The sequence below is a fragment of the Saccopteryx bilineata genome, chromosome 1 (genome assembly GCF_036850765.1).
Source record: "Saccopteryx bilineata isolate mSacBil1 chromosome 1, mSacBil1_pri_phased_curated, whole genome shotgun sequence".
NCBI lineage: Eukaryota > Metazoa > Chordata > Mammalia > Chiroptera > Emballonuridae > Saccopteryx > Saccopteryx bilineata.
The window spans coordinates 302,234,960-302,248,844 of record NC_089490.1 but is presented as its reverse complement, the minus strand read 5'-3'; the positions used below and the strand labels follow the sequence as shown (position 1 = coordinate 302,248,844).

The 13,885-nt window shown below is 39.7% G+C and overlaps 1 pseudogene; it reads right to left on the bottom strand.

Moving 5' to 3' along the window:
- Window positions 1–13,885, bottom strand: part of LOC136319534 (NXPE family member 2-like) — a 65,734-nt pseudogene that overhangs the window by 49,037 nt on the left and 2,812 nt on the right.

The window sequence follows — 13,885 nt, the reverse complement described above, 5'->3', positions numbered from 1 at the left end:
AGCCATAAAAAAAAAATGAAATCTTATCATTTGCAACAACATCGGTGAACCTAGAGGGTATGATGCTGTGTGAAATAAGTCAGACAGAGAAAGACAAGTACTGTATGATTTCACTTATATGTGAAGTCTTAAAAATCAAAACAATAAAACTAAGAGGACTCTTCAACCAAGGAACACTGAAGAAGCCACACTGAGACTGGTAGGAAAAGCAGAAACGCAGAGAGGGCTGCCCAGCTCCCCAGAGCGAATGGCAGCAGGGAGAGACTCGCGTGGCAGGAAGTGAGTTTAGCAGAGGGGAAAGGGCCCTGAGCCCCAGGAACAAAGCCCCAGAGCCCAGAAGAGGCATAAGGTCAGTATTTAGCTGGAAACAAGTCAGAATACTGTTTGTGAGAAAAAGTCTGATTTCTCAGACCCAGGAACCTTCTTAAAGGGACCACGCAGAACATCTCTCTCACAAACACTCATCCGGGGCTCCTGGGGATGGGTGGAGAGAGGAAAGGACCAGAGTAACAGGAAGAGAGTGTAATCTATGAGGCACAGGGAGAAACATTTTGGCAGATAGCCATCCTAGCCCCTGGGACGAGTCACTCCCCAAAGCTGAAGTGAATATTTCACCCGGAAACAGCAATACCAGCAAAGGGAAGCAGGAGGGCAGCCAAACAAGCTCCCCCATGGCATTCAGAGCAGAGTCGCATAGAAGAAGGGAGCTTTTCGATCTACAGGAGTGAGTCTTAAAGTCCGAGCTGCAAGGCCCACACCCACGCGGCTGAGGGCGCACCGGAGGAGGGCGGAAAGCGGGCGGCAGCGGGAGACAAAAGCACGGTTCTGCTGGCAGGGGCGGAAGCCGGGTGGCCACCACTGGGCTCAGGTGTGAGCTCAATCTTGCCCAGCTGGGGAGAAAGGGGTATGCAAAAGCGGTCAAGCTCAGCTGCCGGCAGCCTGTAATCCAGCCTGCGGGAGAAGGGCGGGAACCCCGGAAAGGGTGGAGACCAGCCCCTGAGCAAGGGCAGAGGAGCACAGCCTTGCACCACCCATGCAACCCAGGCTTGCAGTCTGACTTGGTAGCCAGCTCCTCCCGCGGGGGTGGAGCCAAAAGCCCAGAAGAGGCAGAGTTCTGCTACTGAGCTGAGCTTGAGCACGCAGTCCTGCCCGGCGGTACAGCCAAGGCTAGCAGCCGTTCCTTGAGTGGGCTCCTCCTGTAAGGGCAGGGCGAAAGCCTGGAAACAGGCGGAGACCCGCAGCGGAGCAAAGGTGCTCACCAGTGCCCTCAGGACCGAGCATAACGTCACACATGGGGGCGGGGCAAAGGTCAAGGCCACCAATACTTGTGCACCTGAGCACGTAATCACAGCCACTCTCGTGAAGAGAAAATGCGGAGGCAGAAAAATAAACACAAATAAACCAAGAGAAATCCCCAGAAAAGGACCTAAGTGAATCAGATATAACCAAATTACCAGATGCAGAGTTTAACGATTGTTAGGACGCTCAAAGATATTAGAACAACCATAGATGGCCATTACAAAAACCTAAATAAAAAGATAACAAATATAAAAAAGGACATTTAAATAATAAAAAAGAACAGTCAAAAATGACAAATACAATATCTGAAATAAAGAATACAATGAAAGGAATTAAAAGCAGGATGGATGAAGAAGAGAATCGAATCAGTGAGTTAGAGGACACGATAAATAAAGGCATGGAAGCAGAGCACAAAAAAGAAGAGACTCAAAAAGTCTGAGGAAACTCTAAGAGAGCTCTTTGACAACATGAAGAGAAATAACATCCGCATCATAGGGGTTCCTGAAGAAGAAGAGAAAGAACAAGGGATAGAGACTTTGATCAAACATATTATAGTGGAAAACTTCCCCCAATTAAGGCAAGAAAACATTTCACATGTTCAGGAAGCACAGAGAACTCCATTAAGGAGAAACCAAAAAAAAACCAACACCAAGACACATCATAATTAAATTACCAAAGCTAAATGATAAAGAGAAAATATCAAAAGCTGCTAGAGAAAAAAAGACTATCACCTACAAAGGAGCCCCCATAAGGATGACTTCTGACTTCTCAACAGAAACACTTGAGACCAGAAGGGAATGGCAAGAAATATTCAAAGTAATGCAGAACAAAAGCCTACAACCAAGACTACTTTAACCAGCAAGGCTATCATTTAAAATTGAAGGAGAAATAAAAAGCTTTACAGACAAAAAAAAACTCAAGAAATTCACTGCAACCAAACCAAGGCTGCAAGAAATGCTAAGGGACCTGTTGTAAACAGATCAAAGGAAAAAAAGAATATAGCAAAAGAGGAATACAGTTTTAAAGAAAAAAAATGGCAATAAACAATTACATATCAGTAATAACCTTAAATGTTAATGGATTAAATGATCCAATCAAGAGACATAGGGTAGCTGCATGGATAAGAAAACAGGACCCATACATATGCTGTCTACAAGAGACACACCTTAAATCAAAAGATGCACACAGACTGAAGATAAAAGGATGGAAAAAAAATATTTCATGCAAATGGAAATGAAAAAAAAGCTGGGCTAGCAATACTTATATCAGACAAAATGGACTTTAAAACAAAGACCATAGTTAGAAATAAAGAAGGTCACTACATAATGATAAAGAGAGCAATCCAAAAGGAAGATATAACCATTATAAATATCTACGCACCTAATATAGGAGCACCTAAATATATAAAGCAGACTTTGATGGACTTAAAGGGCAAGATCAACAGCAATACTATAATAGTAGGGGATTTCAATACCCCATTAACATCATTAGGTAGATCCTCAAGAAAGAAAATTAACAAAGAAACAGCAGATTTAAGGACATATTAGATAAACTCGATTTAATAGATATCTTCAGAACCTTTCACCCTAAAACAGCAGGATATACATCCTTTTCAAGCGCTCATGGTACATTCTCTAGAATAGACCCCATGTTAGGGCACAAAAGCGGTCTCAACAAATTTAAGAAGATTGAGATCATATCGAGCACTTTCTCTGATCACAATGGCATTAAACTAGAAATCAACCACAATAGAAAAATTGAAAAACATTCAAACACTTGGAAACTAAATAGCACGTTATTAAATAATGAATGGGTTAACATTGAGATCAAAGAAGAAATTAAAAAATTCCTAGAAACAAACAATAATGAGCATACATCAACTCAAAATTTATGGGACACAGCAAAAGCAGTCCTGAGAGGGAAGTTTATAGCATTACAGGCATACTTCAAGAAGCTAGAAAAAGCTCAAAAAACAACTTAACCCTGCATCTAAAAGAACTAGAAAAAGAACAGCAAGTAAAGCCCAGAGCTAGTAGAAGGAAGGAAATAATAAAGATCAGAGCAGAAATAAATGACATAGAGGCTAAAGAAACAATACAGAGGATCAATGAAACCAGGAGCTGGTTCTTTGAAAAGGTAAACAAGATCGATGAACCTTTAACGAGACTCACCAAGAAAAAAAGAGAGAGGACTCAAATAAATAAAATTAGAAACGAGAGTGGAGAAATAACAACTGACACAACAGAAATACAAAATATTGTAAGAAAATACTATGAAGTATTTTCTAATACTAGTACGCCAAAAAACTAGACAACCTAGATGAAATGGACAAATTCCTTGAATCATATAATCTTCCAAAAATCAATCTGGAAGAATCAGAAAACCTAAACAGACCAATTACAACAAATGAGATTGAAACAGCTATCAAAAAACTCCCCAAAAAAGAAAAGTCCTGGGCCTGATGGCTTCACAAGTGAATTCTACCAAATATTCAAAGAAGAACTAACTCCTATCCTTCTCAAGCTATTTCAAAAAATTCAAGAGGAAGGAAGACTTCCAAACTCCTTTTATGAGGTGAGCATAATTCTGATTCCAAAACCAGGCAAAGACAACACAAAAAAAGAAAATTATAGGCCAATATCCCTGATGAACTTAGATGCAAAAATCCTCAACAAAATATTAGCAAACCGGATCCAGCAATATGTGAAAAAAATCATACACCATGATAAAGTGGGATTTATTCTTGGGAGGCAAGGCTGGTACAATATTCGCAAATCAATCAATGTGATTCATCACATAAACAAAAGAAAGGAGAAAAACCACATGATAATTTCAATAGATGCAGAAAAAGCATTTGATAAAGTCCAGCACCCATTCATGACCAAACTCTCAGGAAAGTGGGAATACAGGGAACATACCTAAACATGATAAAGGCCATCTATGACAAACCCACAGCCAACATCATACTCAATGGGCAAAAATTAAAAACAATCCCCTTAAGATCAGGAACAAGGCAGGGGTGCCCCCTTTCACCACTCTTATTCAACATAGTTCTGGAAGTCCTAGCCACAGCAAACAGACAAGAAAAAGAAATAAAAAGCATCCAAATTGGAAAAGAAGAAGTAAAACTATCATTATTTGCAGATGATAAGATATTGTATATAGAAAACTCTAAAGTCTCAGTCAAAAAACTACTAGACCTGATAAATGAATTCGGCAAGGTGGCAGGATATAAAATCAATACTCAGAAATCAGAGGCATTTTTATACACTAATAATGAACTGTCAGAAAGAGAAATCAAGGAATCAATCCCCTTTACCATTGCAACCAAAAAAATAAAGTACCCAGGAATATATCTAACCAAGGAGATTAAAGACTTGTACTCAGAAAATTATAAAACATTGATAAAAGAAATCAGGGAAGATACAAATAAGTGGAGGCATATACCGTGCTCATGGTTAGGAAGAATAAACATCATTAAAATGTCTATATTACCCAAAGCAATTTATAAATTCAATGCAATACCAATTAAAATACCAATGACTTACTTCAAATATATAGAACACATATTCCAAAAATTTATATGGAACCAAAAGGGAACACGAATAGCCTCAGCAATGTTGAAAAGGAAGAATAAAGCGGGAGGGATCACACTTCCGGATATCAAGTTATATTATAAGGCCATTGTACTCAAAACAGCATGGTACTGGCATAAGAACAGGCACATAGATTAATGAAACAGAACAGAGAACCCAGAAATAAACCCACAGCTCTATGGACAACTGATATTTGACAAAGGAGGTAAGGGCATACAATGGAGTAAAGACAGCCTCTTCAATAAATGGTGTTGGGAAAATTGGACAGCTACCTGCAAAAAAATGAAACTAGACCACCAACTTACACCACTCACAAAAATAAATTCAAAATGGATAAAAGACAAATGTAAGCCGTGAAACCATAAGCATCTTAGAAGAAAACATAGGCAGTAAGCTCTCTGACATCTCTCACAGCAATATATTTGCTGATTTGTCTCCACAGGCAAGTGAAATAAAAGACAGGATAAACAAATGGGACTTTATCAAACTAAAAAGCTTCTGCACAGCTAAAGACAATAAGAACAGAATAAAAAGACAAACAACACAATGGGAGAATATATTTGACATTGCATCTGATAAGGGGTTAATAACCAAAATTTATAAAGAACTTGTAGACCTTAGTACCAGGAAGACAAACAATCCAATCCAAAAATGGGCAAAAGAAATGAATAGACACTTCTCCAGAGAGGACACACAGATGCAATAGGCATATGAAAAATGTTCAACATCACTAATGATTAGAGCAATGCAAATTAAAACCACAATGAGATATCACCTCACACCAGTCAGAATGGCGCTCATCAATAAAACAACACAGAATAAGTGCTGGCGAGGATGTGGAGAAAAGGGAACCCTCCTGCACTGCTGGTGGGAATGCAGACTGGTGCAGCCACTGTGGAAAACAGTATGGAGATTCCTCAAGAAATTAAAAATCGAACTGCCTTTTGACCCAGCTATACCACTGTTAGGAATATACCCCAAGAACACCATAGCACTGTTTGAAAAGAAGAAATGCATCCCCATGTTTATGGCAGCATTATTCACAATAGCAAAGATCTGGAAACAGCCCAAGTGTCCATCAGAGGATGAGTGGATTAAAAAGCTTTCGTGTATATATACTATGGAATACTAAGCCATAAGAAATGATGACATAGGATCTTTTACAACAACTTGGATAGGCCTTGATAACATTATACTGAGCGAAAGAAGTAAATCAGAAAAAACTAAGAACTATATGATTCCATACATAGGTGGGACATAAAGATGAGACTCAGAGACATGGACAACAGTGTTGGGGTTACAGGGTGGGGGGAGGAGAGGGAGAGGGTTGGGGGAGGGAGGGGCACAAAGATTATGGCTTTTCAGCATTTGCCATATTCCCCCCTTAATCTATAGACAGACAGCAAATATTTACTTATGGTGTTTCCACTATAAAGACTGATGTCTTAGGGACAAATGCTGATGAACTATTTCAGTAGTTCCTCCTTCTTCAAAGACTTATATGTCAACATAGAGCTCCATGTTTCATAGGACATACTCAAGCACACTCCATGGTCCCTGGAGCTTTAGCACAAAGGAATGCCCTTTTTTTCCTCTCTCTCTCTCTCTTTTCTTTTTCTTTTTTTTTTTTTTTGTTGTTGTTGTATTTTTTCTTTTATTTATTTATTTTTTGTATTTTTCTGAAGATGGAAATGGGGAGGCAATCAGACAGACTCCCGCATGCGCCTGACCGGGATCCACCTGGCATGCCTACCAGGGGGGAATGCTCTGCCCATCTGGGGTGTTGCTCTGTTGCAACCAGAGCCATTCTAGCGACTGAGGCAGAGGCCATGGGGCCATCCTTAGTGCCCAGGGTGGCTTTGCTCTGGTGGAGCCTTGACTGCGGGAGGGGAAGAGAGAAACAGAGAGGAAGGAGAGGGGGAGGGGTGGAGAAGTAGATGGGCGCTTCTTCTGTGTGCTCTGACTTGGAATCGAACCCGGGAATCCTGCACACCAGGCCAATGCTCTACCACTGAGCCAACCGGCCAGGGCCTAGGAATGCTCCTGTTGATCAAGTTACCCAAAAGAAATTATATGGAGCAACCATGACAGACCGAGCAAGTCAGTCTCATACTATTCATCACCAGAACGCTGCAGCCTGGTGTAAACGGTTTCAACTTTCTCAGGAAGCAGCACGGCAGATTGGGAAATCCTGTCCAAGGGGTCCTATACTGCCCCTTCATTTGGAGTTAACCCTCAAGGACCCCTACCAGGACAACTTTGGCAGATGGATGTTACTCATATACCTTCATTTGGCAAACAGTCGTATGTCCACATTACAATGGATACATATTCCGGATCTATAGTAACCTCTGTTAGAACAGGAGAGGCTGCTAAGCATGTTATAGCTCATTGTCTGTATGCATTGTTCTATTATTGGATTTCCTAAACTGGCTAAACTGAAAATGCTCCTGCATATGGAGCAAAAGCATTTACTGTATTTTGTCATGCTTACAATCTTTAAAGTTAAGGTATTATTAAAGTGTACTCATTTTAAGGTCAATTTAAAAAAAAAAATTTAAAAGGGGGTAGTCATATCCTGGAACTCCTACGGGTCTACCATATCATGCTTCTTACTTAAAAAAAAATTTTACATTTCTTTTGAATGCTGATGAACAGGAGACACCAAATCTTTTTCGCCTGAAAACTACTACCTTCTTTATTAGATCCAGCTAATAACACTGTTTTGTCTTTTTCCAAATAGCTCCAGATATATGGAAGAGATTTATATAGGTGGATGGGGATCCTCAAACCCCTCAGCAAGATGTTCTGAGCATGGCTTTTATGATACCTAGAGGCAGAAAAAGCCCAATAGAGATCAGGGGAACTACCAGCTTTTAGGATACACCCTTAAAGGCTTCAATGCCCCAAAGGGGTCTCATAGGATGCCATCTGGGTCCTGCTTCAAGAGTGGAAAGGAAGGTCATTGAGCTAAAGCCTGCCAGGCTTACACGCCTCTGCTGTGAGGAAACAGGGACACTGGAAGGTGGGCTTCCCCCTCGCTCCTCTAAGGGAGGGTTCAGTCTCTTCCAGCCCTGCTCCAGCCACCTATGACCTAACCTTGCCCAGAAAGCTGGGGTTTGCCACTGAAGGCTGAAGGTGCCCAGGGCCATCGGCCCCATCTACAACACTGTGGATGAGCCTAGAGTATTTCTTCCAAGAAGCAAGTAAACTGATCTCACTTGCACAAGGGCCACTTAACTATGTTTTGCCTGAATAGTCAGGTTTTTTATTCTTCCCTCAAAGATCTCTGTTGTGGGTGTTGATAGTCCTATTTTCTGCTGCTTTGCTTAATATATAGTGTTTCCTTTATCCCTCCTACCTCAATGCCCCACTCATATTTCAGGCTGGGACCTACTCCTAATTTAGAGCTCTCTTTCCTCCTTTTGCCAACTTCTATTATGAATCTACCTTTGCCACCCAGCTTAGTGTATCCCAAGGTTCTCTTTACCATGCCATAGTCGCAGAGCTCCAGGGAAAAGCAACCTGGTCTCATCTCTCCAGGCAAAGGAGAACAGAAGCTCCATATCCACACATGCTGCAAATGGCTTTTCCAGTCTACCTGAATCATTACCAGCTAGAAGCAGTGGTCATTGGGACTTGGACATGAGCTGCAAAGTATAGAATGGTGACAACAATTCCAGTGCCATGAGGACTTTTCCTGGATGTGGACTTTTCCTGGACTCCTCTCCCTGTGACAGCTCCTAACAGACTGAACTGTGGTTGTGTTGCATTTTTCAGGAATTTGGCATGGTGTTGGGGCCAACGTGGACTTGGTGAACATCTTAAGGACACTACTCTTTTATGGATTCTTGCTGTACCAGCCAAGAGTTTGCTTAAAGGCTTTTAATCACTGTAAAAAAATAGAAGACTGGATAAAGAAGATGGGGCACATATATACCATGGTATACTATTCAGCTAGAAGAAATGATTACATCGGATCACTTACAGCAGAATGGTGGAATCTTGATAACATTATGCGGAGTGAAATAAGTGAATCAGAAAAAAACAAGAACTGCAGGATTCTATACATTGGTGGGACATAAAAACGAGACTAAGAGACATGGACAGGAGTGGGGTGGTTACGGGAGGTGGGGGGAGGGGAGGAAGGAGAGGGGGAGGGGGAGGGGTACAAAGAAAACTGGATAGAGGATGATGGAGGACGATCTCTCTTTGGGTGATGGGTATGCAACAGAACTAAATGACAAGATAACCTGGAAATGTTTTCTTTGAATATATGTACCCTGATTTATTGATGTCACCCCATTAAAATAAAAATTTATTTCTAAAAAAAATAAAAAATAAAAATAAAAATAATAAAAAATAAAAGAAAGCAAGCACAGACAAAATGTAAATAAATGAAAGCATTTGTGTTGAAACAAATCAAAACAAAACAGAAACTAATTCATAGATGCAAAGAACAGACTGATGGCTGCCAGATTAGAGGGGATTAATAAAGTGAAAGGATTAAGAAGTTCAAGTTGACAGAAGAACTTGATAATCATAAGAAAGTAAAGTACAACTTAGGGTAGATAATAATATTGTAATAACTATAGATGGTGTCAGGTGGGTGCAGGATTTATTAGGGGATCATTTTACATAATATAACTATGTAAGTTATATAACTACCTAATCATTATGCTGTACATTTGTGACTAATGTAATATTAAATGTCAGATGTTATTGCCTGACCAGGTGGTGGCACAGTGGATGGAGCATCTGACTGGGACACAGAGGATCCAGGTTCAAAACCCGAGGTCACCATCTTGAGCGCGGGCTTATCTGATTTGAGCAAGGCTCACCAGCTTGAGCCCAAGCCCAGTGGCTTGAGCAAGGGGTCACTCAGTCTGCTGTAGCCTACCCGCCCCATCAAGGCACATATGAAAAAGCAATCAATGAACAACTAAGGTGCCACAACGAAGAATTGATGCTTCTCATCTCTCTCCCTTTCTGTCTCTCTGTCCCTATCTGTCCCTCTTTCTGTCTCTCTCTGTCATACACACAAAAACAAATGTCAACTGTTATTTAAATTTTTTTAAATAGAAAAAGAAATAAAAGAAATGATACATTAGTATTCAAAAGGAAATATTTTTAAGTTCAAAAAATTTAAAATGAAACTACCTTTTGACCCAGCAATCCCATTTCTGGGAATATATCCAAAGAAACACAAAACACTGATTCAAAAGAATATATGCTCTCCTATGTTCATTGCAGCATTATTTACATTACAAGATTTCAAAAACAATCCAAGTGCCCATTAGTAAATAAGTGAATAAAAACACTGTGGTACATTTACACAAGAGAACACTACTTAGCCGTGAAAAAGAAGGAAATCTTACATTTTGCAACAGCATGGATGAACCTGGAGATTATAATGTTAAGTGAACTTAGCCAGAGAAAGACAAGTACCATATGATCTCACTTATATGTGGAATCTAATGAACACAATAAACTGACAGAATAGAAACAGAGGCACGGACACATGGAACAGACTGATAGCTGTCAGAGAGAGGGGTTTCGGAGGACTGGGTGAAAAAGGTGAAGGGATTAAGCAAAGACACACACACACACACACAGGACAGCAGCATGGTGAAAGCTGGAAGGAAAGGGGTTGCAGTTTAGGTGAAGGTGAGCAAAAGGGAGGAGAGTGAGGACAGAAAGAGACTCGATCAGGCCAATAGGTGCTGATGCGGTGCACAGATGATGTTATAATGAGTTGTAATAAATTCAGTACATTTTAAAAATATTTTTAAAGTAATAGTAAATAAAGAAATAAAATAAATCGGAGGCTCCCTGGCCAGGTAGCTCAGTTGGTTAGAATGTCCTCCCATTATGCAGATTCGATCCTCAGTCAGAGCACATGCAAGAATCAACCAATGAATGCATAAATAAGTGGAACAACAAGATGATCTCTCCTCACCCCCTCCCTCCTTCTCTAAAATCAACAAATAAATTTTTTAAATAAAAGTAAATTAGAGGCAGTACATTGAGCTCCATAGAGACAGCACAAAACAAGTGTGAGCCAGACAAGAACTGGGCGACTCTGATCATTGAAGAAAATAATTAATCATGGGTATAGGAGCCTTTCAAGAAGCCACGAGGCACCTGACCTGTGGAGGCACTGTGGATAAAGTGTCAACCTGGAATACTGAGGTTATGGGTTCAAAACCCTGGGCTTCCCCGTTCAAGGCATAGAAGAAGCAACAACTATGAGTTTATGCTTCCTGTTTCTCCCCTCTTTCTCTCTCTCTATTCTCTCTCTAAAAAAAAAAAAAAAAGAAGAAGAAGAAGAAAAAAAGGAAGGCAAGAAGCAAAATATCATCAAATGCTTTATTTGTGCAAACTAGTCGGGACAACCATTAAAAGAAGCACCCAGATGCTTCAATCAACTTTAAAAAAGAAGAGAAAAGAAATATCTATACAAATGTATGATTCTTTTTATTTTAAAATTTACATATTTCCCAGCCCTATCTATTGAAAAGACATAGAAGCAATAATAACCCATTAGCAGTAATCACTCCTAGCACCCAGACTTTGGTCTCTAAGAACTCTTCCTCTCTGAAAGGAACCAAGGATGCTTGGAGAAAAGGCTGATTACAGGACTAGGGCAGGAGAGAGTTGTAATGAGCCTGGACATCTTGGTATGCCATCAATCAAGTTATCAATGACAAATAGAGTCATGTCACAGGACACAAGAACTAACACAAAAAACTCTCCTCATTGGCCATAGATGGTACCATTTCAGCATTGAAAAGAATAATGACTGCAGTTATTTGAAATACACAGAATATATAAAATCCATGTGTTCATAATAATACTAAAAAAAGACATGCAAAACAAAAACCTCATGAGTCATTAAATGAAGGTAACTAGGATCCTAACTCCTTTTTCTGGAACTGGGCAATTAAAGAGAAATATATAAATGTTTATCCTCTTTGCTGTTAAACTATATTTCATGGAAACAAATAACCTTAATAGATGAAAGAAAGTTCTTCTTTGAATAATAATTATATAGTTAATGAATGTAAAGGAATAATGAAATTAGAAAAATCACTATTTTAAATTTTTAATTATATAAATAATTAAGGCAGAGATCATCAGTGAATGAAAACTTGATTTGGAACTTTACTGTGGATGTAGTAGGCTGTCACAGCTGAATCCACTGATAAAGCTAAGCTTTGCTAATAGCAGATCAACCTGTCATTAGGCGCCACATGAGTGACACAATGTAAAGTGCACATCACCATTTATGATGCATTTTTGCCATACTCTTCCCCTAGGTAATCTTAAACAATGACTCCCACATCTGTACTTCAGATCTCCAGCCTCATACCAGCTTATGACAGACATTTCCACTTAGACATGACAGACCTCAAATACAGTACATTAGAAAGTCAAAATAACACTTCTTCCAATTTTTTCCTTTTTCAGTATTCCATTTCTTGATCAGTGACAATAGCATCTGCACACTATCAAAGCTTAAAAAAATGTATTTATATAAATATTTTGTTTAAATAAAGTTACTGAGCATCTACTCTGTGCCAGACACTATGTTAGCCGATTCTGATACAAATGAACAAGGTAAAGACTATATCCTCAGTCTAATGGAGAAGACCAAACAGGGAGGGTTAATGAAATGTAGGAAGAGGTATACTGGGAAGTGTGTGCAAGAAGTTATGAAAACAAAGAAAAGCTAACTCTGACTGCGGTAGAGAGATACTGTGAAAAGTTTCATAGAGGAAGTATTCCCTGGGCTCCCTCGCGGAGAATGACTAAGTCAGGTTGACAAGAAGGAAAGAGAAAGAGGAGGAACAGAACAAACTGGGTAAGAAGTCTGATTCAGGAAATAACAAGAATTGAAAACCTTTAGAGACAGGAAACACACAGAGTTGATGAGAGAACAGTAGGAAGGAAGGCAGAGCCTAAATGGCAAAAGGACTTATATGCCATGCTAAGAAATTCGAACTTTATCTTCAAAGCAACAGGCAGTGATTAGATATCTGTAAGAGAGGATATGATTAGATCTGGCTTTTAGGAAGAGAAATGTGTCAAGGTACTTAGGAACCTTGGTCAATGTGACATATCAGAAATAGTGTGGAGATTGAAGTCAGACCACTATGCAAAGTCCAGCTTCTTCATTTCCTAGCTCAGCGGATCTGAGGATTTAATTTCTGAACTTCAATTTCCTCAATGTTAAATTCAGAGCATGAAATGGAATGACATGTAGTTCTAGTGCACTATTACATTCAATAATTTCCCCCCCGAGGCAGCTCAATTAGAAACTCGCAATGATACCTGTGAATTGAGCACTTATAACTGAAAGGAGAATCTTAAGGGCCTTGAGGAGAAGGAAGAAATTGGGGGAGAAAAGTGAGACAATGAATCCAGGATATAATTGTCATGAGGTGGAGGTCCCTGTACAAATATCAATACGGAGGGATCCTGGAGATGGAGTAGGAGTTCGGAATTCAGGAGTGAGGTCTGGAAAGAGTATGTTCACTTTGGAGGTCATTGGTATATAGGTGGTGGCAAAAGATGAGGGGACAGAATTTTCCCACACACGATTCGAATCCGTCACAGCCCTCCATGCCTCTGTGACCCTCTATGTGCTGTTCCCTTGAACTAGAAGGTGCTTCTGCCCCTCCTCCCAGACGTCAAACTCCTCTTCACCATTCAAAACACAGTTTGTATTTCATTTCTTCTGTGACGCTTTCCCTGACTATCCTGGGAACAATGCTGTTTTCATAGTATTTTTACATTTAATCTATAATAAAAACAAAAACATATATTAAAAAAACATCTACCACTTTTGATAGACTGCGAACATCTTGAGGAAAGAGACTAGTTTTTATTTGTTCGTTTGTTTCCAAGGAGAATTTATATTAAAACATTTATAGGTCAAAGTTTTATAGTCTCCTGGGAAAATTCTAGAATCTACTACCAGATTAAGT